We start from the raw sequence: 15,395 nt of genomic DNA on the forward strand, positions 1-15,395 counted from the left end.
AGGTTATTAAATAACAAGGCCCAGGTGGGCCTTCTACGCACCTGTCGCTGCAGGCCCGTAGGCCACGCCCCCTCCACAGTTAGCTTCAGAATAACAATGTTATTACAAAGAATAAGAGACCTGTTATACTCTAGAAATGTTGGTCTTACTTAAAAATTCACGTGTTGTGTTCGGAGTTAAAAAAAAATATTATATGGATCTTACGGAAATATATTTTAAAATATTTGGCTTTTTGGCTCTCTCAGCCAAAAAGGTTCCCGACCCTTGTCCTAAGGGATCAAAGATCAAGGCCTTGCCGTTTACATGCAGTGATTTCTCCGGATTCTTTTTGATGAATGGTTCTTAAAACCAGGTCCGGTCCAGAATATTGGTCATTTTACTAGTCTTTTTTTTTTTTTGCATTGTTTTCCTGCATGTAAAACTACAATAAAATGTCTTCTGCGTCCATACGGGGTAAAATGCTTCGTTTTTTTCCCCCCCGATGTTTTAGACTTTTTGGAGCAAAAACAAAACAAAGTATGACATTTAATATTAATTGCCTGCATAGTCCAGTTATGCTCTGTCCTCAGGAACAAAAGCAGGGAGTCATTTGTTTGCTTTGACGATCACAGATGCTGCACACCGCATGAGATTGCAGGGGATAGGGTCTCATTTTCTGCCAGTTTATTAATCATCGCGCGGGACGCTCCAAGTTGCATACAACTTTAGTAGTTAACCCCGTCACCCGCCGACGTGACTGCCAAGCCACTTCGGTGCAGAGACGGGGATGATAAATACCAGCCAGCTGTAGAGGGTCCCGCTGCCCGCATCGGGCGCCGTTTGAGGGGGGGAAAAAGTGAGATGTAAGAGCGTGAGAGGGGCGAAAATCGGCGAGATAGCAGAGAAGAAGCCCGGTTTGACTCCGCTGGAAAAAAAAAAAAAAAAGGTTGGACCTCAAGAGGAGCGAGGAGGAGCAGAGCCCAGGGCTTACACGCAGATTGAAGGTGAAATCCGACTTATCAGGACAGGAAACACAGCTCAAAACGCCTAACAGCACTAATCCTCACTCAAGACCCGACGATACAGCCTCAAAATACCATTGAGAAAAAAAAGCCTTCATCCTTTAAATAAACCTGCATTGATGTTTTTTTTTTGCCCCCCCCCCCCCTCTGCCTTAAAGAGCAGTAATCCCCAGGGAAGATACAAAGAGAACGTTCTCCAAAGCCCTCCTTAACATTCACCCCGCTACTCGCCCGTTTCGAGTGGGAGAAAACGACTCTTCGTGAGGCTCGCCTTCTAAATTTGGACGCCTTCGCCCGCAAGATAAGGGCTTCAAATGGTGTACGCTATTTCCAGAATGTTGTAATCTATGTTAACATGCGGCTTAGATCTGCAGGTGCCCCCGTGTGATGAACCCAATAAACCCCCCCCCCCTCGCTTAAGGTCATCTCGCGACCCCGAGGTTTTCCTGCCTGGGTGTTCTTTTTAAGTTTTTGGACATAATTCACGGCAATAAAAGTAGTGGTTGATGATTTGGATTGTGTACTTCTGTCTGTGTGTGTGTGTCTGTGTGTGTGTATACATACACACACACACACACACACACACACACACACACACACACACACACACACACACACACACACACACACACACACACACACACACACACACACACACACACACACACACACACACACACACACACACACACACACACACCAATCTACATTTCTGTCAGTGGATGCTCGGTGTGCGTGTATAAAAGACAAGTTGTCTTCTATGTTTACTATTTTATTTAAGGACTTAACTGCAATACGTGAATTATATTTATATAGCGCTTTTCTCAAGTGGCTCAAAGCACTTTACATAGTGAAACCCAATATCGAAGTTACATTTAAACCAGTGTGGGTGGCACTGGGAGCAGGTGGGTAAAGTGTCTTGCCCAAGGACACAACGGCAGTGACTAGGATGGCGGAGGCGGGAATCGAACCTGCAACTCTCAAGTTGCTGGCACAGCCGCTCTACCAACTGAGCTATGCCGCCCCAATAAGAAACATATGTTTAATGTACCCTAAGAATTTTGTTCAAATAAAGCTAATAATGCAATTCTTTGTGGTCCCCTTTATTTGGAAAAGTACCGAAATACATTTGGTACCAAAATATTGGTATCAAGACAATACTGTTACGATCCGCTGCCCGGATCGTTCCATTTTGTAGTTTTGTTCCTTCCTGTATCACATTCTGTTGTTTGACGTCCTTAGTTCCTGTCTTGGTTCTGTCACCATGGTAGCTTATTAGTTCACCTGCCCCTTGCTTTCTACGCACACCTGTTTTCTACTGATTACTTCCGTATTTAAGACTGCCCCTTTTGTTAGTTCATTCTCGGATCCTAATTTGCTTTCACGCAACAGATGACGACTTGCTTTCCATGTTTGTATTCGATAGTTCTCGCGCTAGGGGGGGGATTCTGTTACGATCCGCTGCCCGGATCGTTCCATTTTGTAGTTTTGTTCCTTCCTGTATCACATTCTGTTGTTTGACGTCCTTAGTTCCTGTCTTGGGTCTGTCACCATGGTAGCTTATTAGTTCACCTGCCCCTTGCTTTCTACGCACACCTGTTTTCTACTGATTACTTCCGTATTTAAGACTGCCCCTTTTGTTAGTTCATTTTCAGATCCTAATTTGCTTTCACGCAACAGATGACGACTTGCTTTCCATGTTTGTATTCGCTAGTTCTCGCGCTAGGGGGGGGATTCTGTTACGATCCGCTGCCCGGATCGTTCCATTTTGTAGTTTTGTTCCTTCCTGTATCACATTCTGTTGTTTGACGTCCTTAGTTCCTGTCTTGGGTCTGTCACCATGGTAGCTTATTAGTTCACCTGCCCCTTGCCTTCTACGCACACCTGTTTTCTACTGATTACTTCCGTATTTAAAGGCCTACTGAAACCCACTACTACCGACCACGCAGTCTGATATCTTATACATCAATGATGAAATATTAACATTGCAACACATGCCAATACGGTATTTTTAGTTTACTAAATTGCAATTTTAAAAATTTCCCGCAAAGTTTCCTGTTGAAAACGTCGCGGAATGCCGACGTGTACGCGTGACGTCACAGACTGTTAGGAAATATTTGCACTGCACACACACACAGCTAAAAGTAGTCTGCTTTAACCGCATAATTACACAGTATTTTGGACATCTGTGTTGCTGAATCTTTTGCAATTTGTTCAATTAATAATGGAGAAGTTAAAGTAGAAAGATGGAGGTGGGAAGCTTTAGCCTTTAGCCACACAAACACACGGTGATTCCTTGTTTAAAATTCCCGGAGGTGAAGCTTTACTATGGATCAGAACGGTCAAGCGAACATGGTTCCCGGCCACTTCTCAACCGGCAGGTTTCGGTGAGAAAATTGTGGTAAAAAGTTGCCACTTAACGGGGATCAGCTGAGCTTGTGCCGTCCGTACAGCTGCCGTCGACTTCCATCAGACACTGGCGTCAAGACACCATTCCGACTATCAGGTACTATTAAACTCACAAAAACACTAGCAACACAATAGAAGGATAAGGGATTTCCCAGAATTATCCTAGTAAATGTGTCTAAAAACATCTGAACCCGTCCCAATGCAATCGCGTTTTTTTTTTAACTTGATTATTTTTTCTTTTTTTTTTTTTCTAGTCCGTCGCTATAAATATCGTCAAACACAAATCTTTCATCCTCGCTCAAATTAATGTGGAAATTGAGGTTTTCTCGGTCCGAATAGTTCTTTTTGTTGGAGGCTCACATTATAAACAATCTGACGTCATCGTCTGCAACTTCCTGTAAAGGCAGGGCTTTTCTGTTAGCGACCAAAAGTTGCGTACTTTATTGTCGATGTTCTCTACTAAATCCTTTTGGCAAAAATATGGCAATATCGCGAAATGATCAAGTATGACACATAGAATGAACCTGCTATCCCCGTTTGAATAAGAAAATCTCATTTCAGTACACCTTTAAGACTGCCCCTTTAGTTAGTTCATTCTCGAATCCTAATTTGCTTTCACGCAACAGATGACTTGCTTTCCATGTTTGTACTCTCTAGCTCTCGTGCTAGGGGGGATCCTGTTACGATCCGCTGCCCGGATCGTTCCATTTTGTAGTTTTGTTCCTTCCTGTATCACATTCTGTTGTTTGACGTCCTTAGTTCCTGTTTTGGTTCTGTCACCATGGTAGCTTATTAGTTCACCTGCCCCTTGCCTTCTACGCACACCTGTTTTCTACTGATTACTGCCGTATTTAAGACTGCCCCTTTTGTTAGTTCATGCTCGGATCCTACTGTGAGACTTGCCTGGCCTGGATATGTTCTTCCAGGGATGCGTCGGACAAAAACACAGCGTAAGGTAAGAAATAAGTATTTAATAAACGGATAAAACAGGCTACAACCAAAATACTGGTGCGAGGCAGAAAAGGCAAACAAATGGTGCTAGCATGGGAGCTAGGGAAATAAGCAGACACTAACACTTGGCACAAAGGCACGAAAAGGGAAAAAACAATTAGCATGAGAGCTAGGAATGAAGAAAAACGCAGTGCGAGAGCGAGCGAGTACGAACATGGAATGCAAGTCGTCATCTGTTGCGTGAAAGCAAATTAGGATCTGAAAATGAACTAACAAAAGGGGCAGTCTTAAATACGGCAGTAATCAGTAGAAAACAGGTGTGCTTGGAAGGCAAGGGGCAGGTGAACTAATAAGCTACCATGGTGACAGAACCAAAACAGGAACTAAGGACATCAAACAACAGAATGTGATACAGGAAGGAACAAAACTACAAAACGGAACGATCCGGGCAGTGGATCGTAACAGTATTGTCTTGATACCAATATTTTGGTACCAAATGTATTTCGCTACTTTTCTAAATAAAGGTGACCACAAAGAATTGCATTATTGGCTTTATTTTAACAAAAAAAATATTACGGTACATCAAACATGTTTCTTATTGCAATTTAGTCCCTAAATAAAATAGTAAACATACAAGACAACGTGTCTTTTATTAGTAAGTAAGCAAACAAAGGCTCCTAATTTAGCTGCTGACATATGCAGTAACATATTGTGTCATTTATCATTCTATTATTTTGTCAAAATTATTAAGGACTAGTTGTAGAAAATTGATTATGTACTTGTTATTTACTGTTAATATCTGCTTATTTTCTGTTTCAACAATTTCTATCTACACTTCTGTTAAAGGGGAACATTATCACCAGACCTATGTAAGCGTCAATATATACCTTGATGTTGCAGAAAAAAAGACCATATATTTTTTAACCGATTTCCAAACTCTAAATGGGTGAATTTTGGTGAATTAAACGCCTTTCTATTATTTGCTCTCGGAGCGATAACGTCAAAACATGACGTCATCTAGGTAGTCAACGCCATTTTCTCAAACATTACACGCAGCAAGTCAAATCAGATCTGTTATTTTCCATTTTTTCGACTGTTTTCCGTTACCTTGGAGACATCATGCCTCGTCGGTGTGTTTTCGGAGGGTGTGACAACACGATCAGGGACGGATTCAAGTTGATTTACGTAGAATGTGCATCGATTAGCACGGCATGCTAATCGATGCTAACATGCTATTTAGGCTAGCTGTATGTACATATTGCAGCATTATGCCTAATTTGTAGCTATATTTGCATCCAGCCTTTCCCCTCCATCCACATTTGATGCCAAACAAACACTTACCAATCGACGGATTTAAGTTGCTTCAGTGTCAAGAGATGCGAAAGTCCTTCATTTGGTCCGCACATACCGGCGATGCTACGACAGACATGGCACAGAGATTAATGGATACCCTGCGACACTCAAAGCAGATGCATTTCCAAAGATAAAGTCAACGAAATCACAAAGGTGAGTTTTGTTGATGTTATTGACTTATGTGCTAAGACATATTTGGTCGCGGCATGACTGCCATCTAATCGATGCTAACATGCTATTTAGGCTAGCTGTGTACATATTGCAGCATTATGCCTAATTTGTAGCTATATTTGCATCCAGCCTTTCCCTCCATCCACATTTGATGCCAAACAAACACTTACCAATCAACGGATTTAAGTTGCTTCAGTGTCAAGAGATGCGAAAGTCCTTCATTTGGTCCGCACATACCGGCGATGCTACGACAGACATGGCACAGAGATTAATGGATACCCTGCGACACTCAAAGCAGATGCATTTCCAAAGATAAAGTCAACGAAATCACAAAGGTGAGTTTTGTTGATGTTATTGACTTATGTGCTAAGACATATTTGGTCGCGGCATGACTGCCATCTAATCGATGCTAACATGTTATTTAGGCTAGCTGTATGTATTTTTGTAGTGAAGTGAATTATATTTATGTAGCGCTTTTCTCTAGTGACTCAAAGCGCTTTACATAGTGAAACCCAATATCTAAGTTACATTTAAACCAGTGTGGGTGGCACTGGGAGCAGAGCGGTAAAGTGTCTTGCCCAAGGACACAACCGCAGTGACTAGGATGGCGGAAGCGGGAATCGAACCTGCAACCCTCAAGTTGCTGGCACGGCCGCTCTACCAACCGAGCTATGCATTGTATTTGCATCCAGCGTTTCCCTCCACCCACATTTAATGCCAAACAAACACTTACCAATCGACAGATTTAAGTTGATCCAGTGTCAATGCGAAAGTCCCGATCGTTTGGTCTGCACATTTTACCGGCAATGCTAAGGCAGACATGGCCAAATAGCATCAGTAGCTATTCGCTCAATAGCTTCAGTTTTTTCTTCAATTTCGTTTTCCCTATCTGCCTCCATACTCCATTCCACCATCCATTTCAATACATGCGTAATCTGTTGAATCGCTTAAGCCGCTGAATCCGAGTCTGAATCCGAGCTAATGTCGCTATATCTTGCTGTGCTATCCGCCATGTTTGTATTGGCATCACTGGATGACGTTACAGGAAAATGAACGGTGGTTTCGCAGATAGCGAAAATCAGGCACTTTAAAACTTTTTTTCGGGATATTCCGGGATGGGTAAAATTTGGAAAAAAACTTTGGAAAATAAAGTAAGCCACTGGGAACTGATTTTTATTGGTTTTAACCCTTCTGAAATTGTGATAATGTTCCCCTTTAAAATGTAATTACCACTTATTCTTCTGTTTGGATACTTTACATTAGTTTTGGATGATATGACACATTTAGGTATCGATCCGATACCAAGTAGTTACAGGATCATAAACTGGTCATATTCAAAGTCTTCATGTGTCCAGGGACATATTTCCCGAGCACATTTTGTGATGTTAAAAAAATATCGACTAGATACGCTATTGTACGTGGTATCATTACAGTGGATGTTAGGTATAGATCCACCAATGGCGTTTGATTATATTGTAGCGTTGCGGAAGAGTTGGTGCTGCAGGGAATTCTGGGTTTTTCGTTGTGTAGTGTTTATGTTGTGTTGCGGTGCAAATATTCTTCCAAAATGTGTTTGTTGTTGTTGTTTAGTGTGGGTTCACTGTATGGCACATGTTTATGACAGTGTTGGCATTGTTCATACTGCCACTCTTAAAGTTAAAGTACCAATGATTCTCACACACACACAAAATGTAGTGAGATTATCCTCTGCATTTGACCCATCGCCCTCACTCCCTAGGAGGTGAGGGGAGCAGTGAGCAGCAGCAGTGGCCGCGCCCGGGAATAATTTTGGGTGATTTAACCCCCAATTCAAACCCTAGATGCTGAGTGCCAAGCAGGGAGGTAATGGGTCCCATTTTTTTAGTCTTTGGTATGACTCGGCCGGGGTTTGAACTTACGACCTACCGCACACCAACCACTAGGCCAGGGGTGTCCAAACTTTTTCACACGGAAAAATTTAAGCATGCGGAGGCCATTGTGATATTTTTCATTTTCAAACCATAACAAAATATATGGATTTTTTTTTAAATTTTTCATCCTTAGGGCTCCTGGGGAGCATAGAGGGTCTCAGTCACTAAAATATTAAAAATAAGTCAAATTATTTTTTTATTTTTTTATTTAATGCTTACAGTAAATCTCTATATCAACTTGAGGTTGATATAAAGTAAAACAAATAAGGTTTTATGCCTTTTCTGTCAAAGACAACTTTGTTTTTTATAGTAAAACTGAAATATGCAGTATTTAGATAGATAGTACTTTATTGATTCCTTCAGGAGAGTTCCTTTAGCAATTAAAGCCCTCAAAGATCAATAATGCAGGACACCATTGGTTTAAATTATTTAATATTTTTGAGTAATCACAGTGAAGTTAAATAAAATCCTACTAAATATATTTTAGATCCAAAAGGTCCCCCACCCATAAAATGATGCATTCTTATTAGTTTTTTTTTAAAAACTTTTAACACTTACATTTCAAGATCAACTTCCGCTTTATCTGTCGATTTTAAGTTTGAACTATAATTTTGTTTTATGCTCTTTTGTCAAATCTTTGATGCTTTTATATGGCAATCACACAACATATGCAATATTTTTTCCACATAAAACATTTTAAAGTGATCATTTTCAAGTAATAATTCATTATAACATAGATCTGTTTGTCCTTTTTTTTTTGAGCAATGGAAAAAAAAAAGAATAAAGACAAAAGGAACAAAAAAACTGCCTGCATGGCAGCTTTGTGTAAACATTGCCACTTTTTCTCATTAGATTTCACCTCATTCCCCTTTTTTTTTTTTTTTTTTAATGTTTTTTTTAATTTTTGCAACGCTATGAATTTTGCAATTTTTGCAGAATGTGTGGCGGGCCGGTAAACAATTAGCTGCGGGCCCGCAAATGGCCCCCGGGCCACACTTTGGACACCCCTGCACTAGGCCACTGATCAGCTCTTAGTGGGACATGTATGGCTGTTGACTAAGTATGCCCTTCATTCGTACATGTGCAGTGTTTTCAAAGTCAAGGTGGTTGTGTCAGTTGATTCTCGGGCGCAATGAAATCTTGGTTTGGGTTCGTTTACAATAAACTTTACGGCTTGTGGACTTTTTATCAACCTTCACTGGAAACGTGTCCGACTTACTGCCAGCAATGCGGACCAAGCTCTGACACTGATCATACAGGGAGCGGACTGCCACAATTAGGTCTCTGCTTTTTGCAGATGATGTAGTCCTGATGGCTTCATCTGGCCGGGATCTTCAGCTCTCACTGGATCGGTTCGCAGCCGAGTGTGAAGCGACCGGAATGAGAATCAGCACCTCCAAGTCCGAGTCCATGGTTCTCGCCCGGAAAAGGGTGGAGTGCCATCTCCGGGTTGGGGAGGAGACCCTGCCCCAAGTGGAGGAGTTCAAGTACCTAGGAGTCTTGTTCACGAGTGGGGGAAGAGTGGATCGTGAGATCGACAGGCGGATCGGTGCGGTGTCTTCAGTAATGCGGACGTTGTATCGATCCGTTGTAGTGAAGAAGGAGCTGAGCCGGAAGGCAAAGCTCTCAATTTACCGGTCGATCTACGTTCCCATCCTCACCTATGGTCATGAGCTTTGGGTCATGACCGAAAGGATAAGATCACGGGTACAAGCGGCCGAAATGAGTTTCCTCTCCCTTAGAGATAGGGTGAGAAGCTCTGCCATCCGGGAGGAACTCAAAGTAAAGCCGCTGCTCCTCCACATCGAGAGGAGCCAGATGAGGTGGTTCGGGCATCTGGTCAGGATGCCACCCGAACGCCTCCCTAGGGATGTGTTTAGGGCACGTCCAGCTGGTAGGAGGCCACGGGGAAGACCCAGGACACGTTGGAAAGACTATGTCTCCCGGCTGGCCTGGGAACGCCTCGGGATCCCCCGGGAAGAGCTAGACGAAGTGGCTGGAGATAGGGAAGTCTGGGCTTCCCTGCTTAGGCTGCTGCCCCCGCGACCCGACCTCTGATAAGCGGAAGATGATGGATGGATGGATGGATGGATGGACTTTTTATCATGTAAATCGGACCAAACACGCAGCAAAAATGAACAACAGCAAGTCTGGTTGGTCGAAAAATTATTTCAAAGATTGAAAGTTGCAATCAATCCCACGTGGGTGCTCGGCCTTGTCCGTGGGTGCTCGGGGCCCCGAAGCACCCACGGGATCGGCGCCTATGCACGCACACACACACACACACACACGCACACACACGCACACACACGCACACACACTCTATTCAGCAGATGGACAAAAAGCTGTCATTGTGCATTTTAATTGGGCCCTTTTTGGGCTTCCACTTGGCTACAACAGGTCCCATCTGATTAGACATTATGACAATATTAAAACAGATGTCCAGACCAATAAAGTAAATTCCTGAAGGAGCGTACGTAATGTGTGTAATTGATCACTTTTTTTTTTTTTTTTCTCCTGCACGCCGGCCTCTATTTACCAGCATGCTCCTGTTAAACAGATTGCCCCTGCAGTCAGGAGTGGGGCCCATATGGCACAGCAGTTTACTGGCGATTTGACTAAACTGCTGATGAAGTGTTGCTGTTCCTCTGGAGGAAACCTGTTGGAGGACGAACATTTTTTACACCGAGCTGGCTTTTTTTTATTTTTTTTTATTTTTTTACTGCCCTCTCTAAAGTCCAAAAAAAAAAAATGTCTTCCGCTGTTCAAACAAGGCTGCTGGTATACAGTTTCTGGGCTTTTGCCATATTGCACAGGAAGCCCGCCTTTCCCAAGTTGGACCTCAGGGTGCCTTCCATATCCTCCAACAGAGTAAGGGGGGATGTTTATTATGATGCAAACCTGCCTCGGCACCATGCAATCGCGACACTTGTGTTTCCTGCTCTACTGTAAGCCTCTCTATATAAAGGGGATGCAAATTCTTATGGTTCTGTTTTAAAGGGGAACATTATCACAATTTCAAAAGGGTTAAAAACAATAAAAATCAGTTCCCAGTGGCTTGTTGTATTTTTCCAAGTTTTTTTCAAAATTTTACACCTCCCGGAATATCCCTAAAAAAAGCTTTAAAGTTCTTGATTTTCGCTATCTTCGAAACCATTAGCCATTTCCCTGTGACGTCATACAGTGCTGCCAATACAAACAACATGGCGGTTACCACAGCAAGATATAGCGACATTAGCTCCGATTCAGACTCGGATTTCAGCGGTTTAAGCGATTCAACAGATTACGCATGTATTGAAACAGATGGTCGGAGTATGGAGGCAGATAGCGAAAACGAAATTGAAGAAGAAATTGAAGCTATTGAGCTATTCGGCCATAGCATGGGTGTACCTAATGAAGTGGCCCATAGCATGGCTGCCTTATTAGCATCGCCGGTAAAATGTGCGGACCAAACGATCAGGACTTTCGCATCTTGTGACACTGGAGCAACTTAAATATGTCGATTGGTAAGTGTTTGTTTCGCATTAAATGTGGGTATCTAGTTACAAATGTACATACAGCTAGCGTAAATAGCATGTTAGCATCGATTAGCGTAGCATGTTGGCATCGATTAGCTGGCAGTAATGCTGCGACCAAATGTGTCTGATTAGCACACAAGTCAACAACATCAACCAAACTCACCTTTGTGATTTCGTTGACTTAATCGTTGCAAATGCATCTGCAGGTTATCCATACATCTCTGTGCCATGTCTGTCTTAGCATCGTCGGTAAAATGTGGAGACACTCTGGCACATTCAATGGGGGTCTGGCGGCAGACACTTTCGCATCTTCGGGCCAGTGGTGCAACTTGAATCCCTCCCTGTTAGTGTTGTTACAACCTCCGACAACACACCGACGAGGCATGATGTCTCCAAGGTTCCAAAAAATAGTCAAAAAAACGGAAAATAACAAAGCTGAGTCCCGGTGTTTGTAATGTGTTGAAAATGAAAATGGCGGGTGTATTACCTTGGTGATGTCACGTTCTGACATCATTGCTACGAGACCGATAAACAGAAAGGCGTTTAATTCGCCAAAATTCACCCATCTAGAGTTCGGAAATCGGTTAAAAAAATACATGGTCTTTTTTCTGCACCATCAAGGTATATATTGACGCTTGCATCGGTCTGGTGATAATGTTCCCCTTTAAGTTTTGTCATAAACAACACAGGATTGTTTCATGCTTCAATTAACCATTCTTAACTGGTGGATGTCTGACACTAAAAAGGACATTGCTGGGATGTGTACTTCACCAATAGCCTCTGAAAAATATAACGTATAAAATATAAATATTGCTTGTGTAAAATGCTGCGACAGTGATCTTCAACTACCGTATTTTCCAGACCATAGGGCAATGAAAGGTCTATTTTTGATCTTTTTGTTGTGTACAAGGTGGGGCAGTGGTTCTCAACCTTTTTTTTACTGATGTATCCCCTGTAAACATTTTTTTAATTCAAGTACCCGCTAATCAGAGCAAAGCATTTTTGGTTGAAAAAAAGAGATAAAGAAGTACTTTATCTTAAAGACTTTGATCCAAGATGGCGGCGCCTAAAATACTACACGGTCTAGCTCCATCCTATCTTACCGATTGTATTGTACCATATGTCCCGGCAAGAAATCTGCGCTCAAAAGAATCCGGCTTATTAGTGATTCCTAAAGCCCAAAAAAAGTCTGCGGGCTATAGAGCGTTTTCCGTTCGGGCTCCAGTACTCTGGAATGCCCTCCCGGTAACAGTTCGAGATGTTACCTCAGTAGAAGCATTTAAGTCTCACCTTAAAACTCATTTGTATACTCTAGCCTTTAAATAGACTCCCTTTTTGGACCACTTGATCTGCCGTTTCTTTTCTTTTTCTCCTATGTCCCACTCTCCCTTGTGGAGGGGGTCTGGTCCAATGTCCATGGATGAAGTTCTGGCTGTCCAGAGTCGGGACCCAGGATGGACCACTCGTCTTGAGTCGGGACCCAGGATGGACCGCTCGCCTGTGTATCGGCTGGGGACATCTCTGCGCTGCTGATCCGCATCCGCTTGGGATGGTTTCCTGCTGGCTCCGCTTTGGACTGGACTCTCGCGGCTGTGTTGGATCCACTATGGACTGAGCTTTTCACAGTATCATGTTAGACGCGCTCGACATCCATTGCTTTCGGTCCCCTAGAGGGGGCAGGGGAGGGGGGGGGTTTGCCCACATATGTGGTCCTCTCCAAGGTTTTCATAGTCATCATTGTCACCGACGTCCCACTGGGTGTGAGTTTTCCTTGCCCTTATGTGGGCCTACCGAGGATGTCGTAGTGGTTTGTGCAGCCCTTTGAGACACTAGTGATTTAGGGCTATATAAACGAACATTGATTGATTGATTGAAGTAAAATACAGCACTATGTCATCAGTTTCTGATTTATTAAATTGTATAACAGTGCAAAATATTGCTCGTTTGTAGCGGCCTTTCTTGAACTATTTTGGAAAAAAAGATATAAAATTAACTAAGAACTTGTTGAAAAATAAACAAGTGATTCATTTATACATAAAGATTTCTACACATAGAAGTAATCAACTTAAAGTGCCCTCTTTGGGGATTGTATCAGAGATCCATCTGGATTCATCAACTTCATTCTAAACATTTCTTCACAAAAAAACATCAATATTTATGGAACATGTCCACAAAAAAATCTTGCTGTCAACACTGAATATTGCATTGTTGCATTTCTTTTCACAGTTTTTGAACTTACATTCTTATTTTGTTGGTGTATTAGTCAATAAATATATTTATTTTTTGAATTGTTGCTATTTTAAGAATATTTTTAAAAAACCTCACGTACACCTTGGCATACCTTCAAGTACCCCCAGGGGTACGCGAACCCCCATTTGAGAACCACTGGGGTAGGGTATACCAGTGTTAGTATTATACATACATACATACGCTCTCACATACGTACATAAATACAGTACATACCTACATACTCAAAGTTCATACATCCCCACACACATTCACTGTACAAACATACACATACTGTACATTTACATTTACTGTACAAACACATATACACATACATTTACCGTACAAGCATACATATACACATACATGTACATACACATGTATGGTCTTTCTCTCTGGCACTCACCGAGGGTGGACGCTCCCCTTTCCTCTCCCTTATCTCTCCTGCTTGCTTCTTTTTGTCTTGTCTTTAACTTTCTTGTTGCCTCTTTTTGCACTGCTCTCCAAATCTAAACATTGGAACTATTTAACTGGCCTCAACAAAATTGACAAGATCTTGGGTTTGGGAGAACCTGCTGTCGTGACGAAGCGGTTGTTGCTGGACACACGACGGACTCTTGGGAGAAGAAGGAGGGCCGCGTGCCTGGCGACCCTTTTCTGTCGACGACGTGAAGATATCCACCTATTTGGAATTATGACAACAGGACATCTGCTGATTGGTGTAAGCGTTGCTCTGGTTTGTCGACAAATTGGAAGTTGCTGGCAGTCTTCAAAGTACCTCAAAGCTGCCACAAATGATTGGAGGATGCGGGGAAAAACTGTGGATTACATCGGACTGTCTACCCCGCAGTTTTTGAGGACCAGTCCTAGGACAATTTTAGAGTGAAAAGCAAATTTTATTTTCACTCGCATACAAATGATTTTAACTTGGATTTTTTCCCTGGCTTCGAGACTCTCCCGAAGATCACTGCAGGAAGACACAACAAACTCCCTTTTTTGTCTCTCATGGACACGCACCTGTTGTTGTGAACTTTGGACTAGCGACGGAAAATACATCAAGGCCGCAGAACAGAGACACACTATAGGCTTATATACACACACACAAAAAAATATACGCCACACATATACCCCCCTGTCCCCCAATCCAACGCCCTCGACGCAATCCCGTAGGGGTGATGAATGGATGGTCAGCGCCTGAGAGCTGCGACCTACCACCGTGACCTTGAACTACCTTCCCTCTGTTGCTAGATATCTGGAGATGTATGTTGTAATATGTATATGTGCTTTGCTATGGAGGTTTTTTCTCACTCCAAACTTGGCCCCCTTAGGAGCCCAGTCTGGATTGTATTTTTTTTTTACTCGTCCTTCCCCAGCGTTTACCCTTTTCCATCTTTTACGGGGCGCCTTATGGCGACCCATCAGCGTTCTTGTTCTGTAACCCTGTACACTGTTTGTCTAATCTTGAACAGGTTTGTGGTGAAAAAGTTGTATAGTACTTGTTGCAGTGACAATAAAGACCTACCTACCTACTGTACAAGCATACATATATACATGCTGTACATATGCATTGACTGAACAAACATACGTATACATATACACAAGTACATATACATACATGCACTCATGCATACAATCACGTTTCAACAAAACATAAATTAACGTTGTTCCCCGGGGTAAACTGGGTAACATGGCACACTGACAAAGCTTAACCTAATTGTTACTATAACAATGTACAAGGTTAATATAGCTGGTTGGGGGCGGGGGTCGTGGTTATTTACAGCTGTTGTGTGCGCAGTTGTGCACTGCACTTTGTAAAGTAGATGTTATTGTTACATATGCATGATTGATTGATTGAA

General features: G+C 42.4%; 1 long non-coding RNA gene across 1 annotated transcript in view; it reads right to left on the bottom strand.

The window, feature by feature from the left end:
• Positions 1 to 5,609: 5,609 nt before the first annotated feature.
• LOC133535675 (uncharacterized) overlaps positions 5,610 to 15,395 on the bottom strand; it is a 19,141-nt gene continuing 9,355 nt past the window's right edge. The window contains exons 2-3 of the long non-coding RNA XR_009802288.1: positions 6,056 to 6,130; positions 5,610 to 5,777 (exon numbers count right to left, since the gene is read on the bottom strand). This is a non-coding gene — a long non-coding RNA (uncharacterized LOC133535675). The remainder of the gene's footprint in view (positions 5,778 to 6,055; positions 6,131 to 15,395) is intronic.

The sequence above is a fragment of the Nerophis ophidion genome, linkage group LG16 (genome assembly GCF_033978795.1).
Source record: "Nerophis ophidion isolate RoL-2023_Sa linkage group LG16, RoL_Noph_v1.0, whole genome shotgun sequence".
In the NCBI taxonomy this organism is placed as follows: Eukaryota; Metazoa; Chordata; class Actinopteri; order Syngnathiformes; family Syngnathidae; genus Nerophis; species Nerophis ophidion.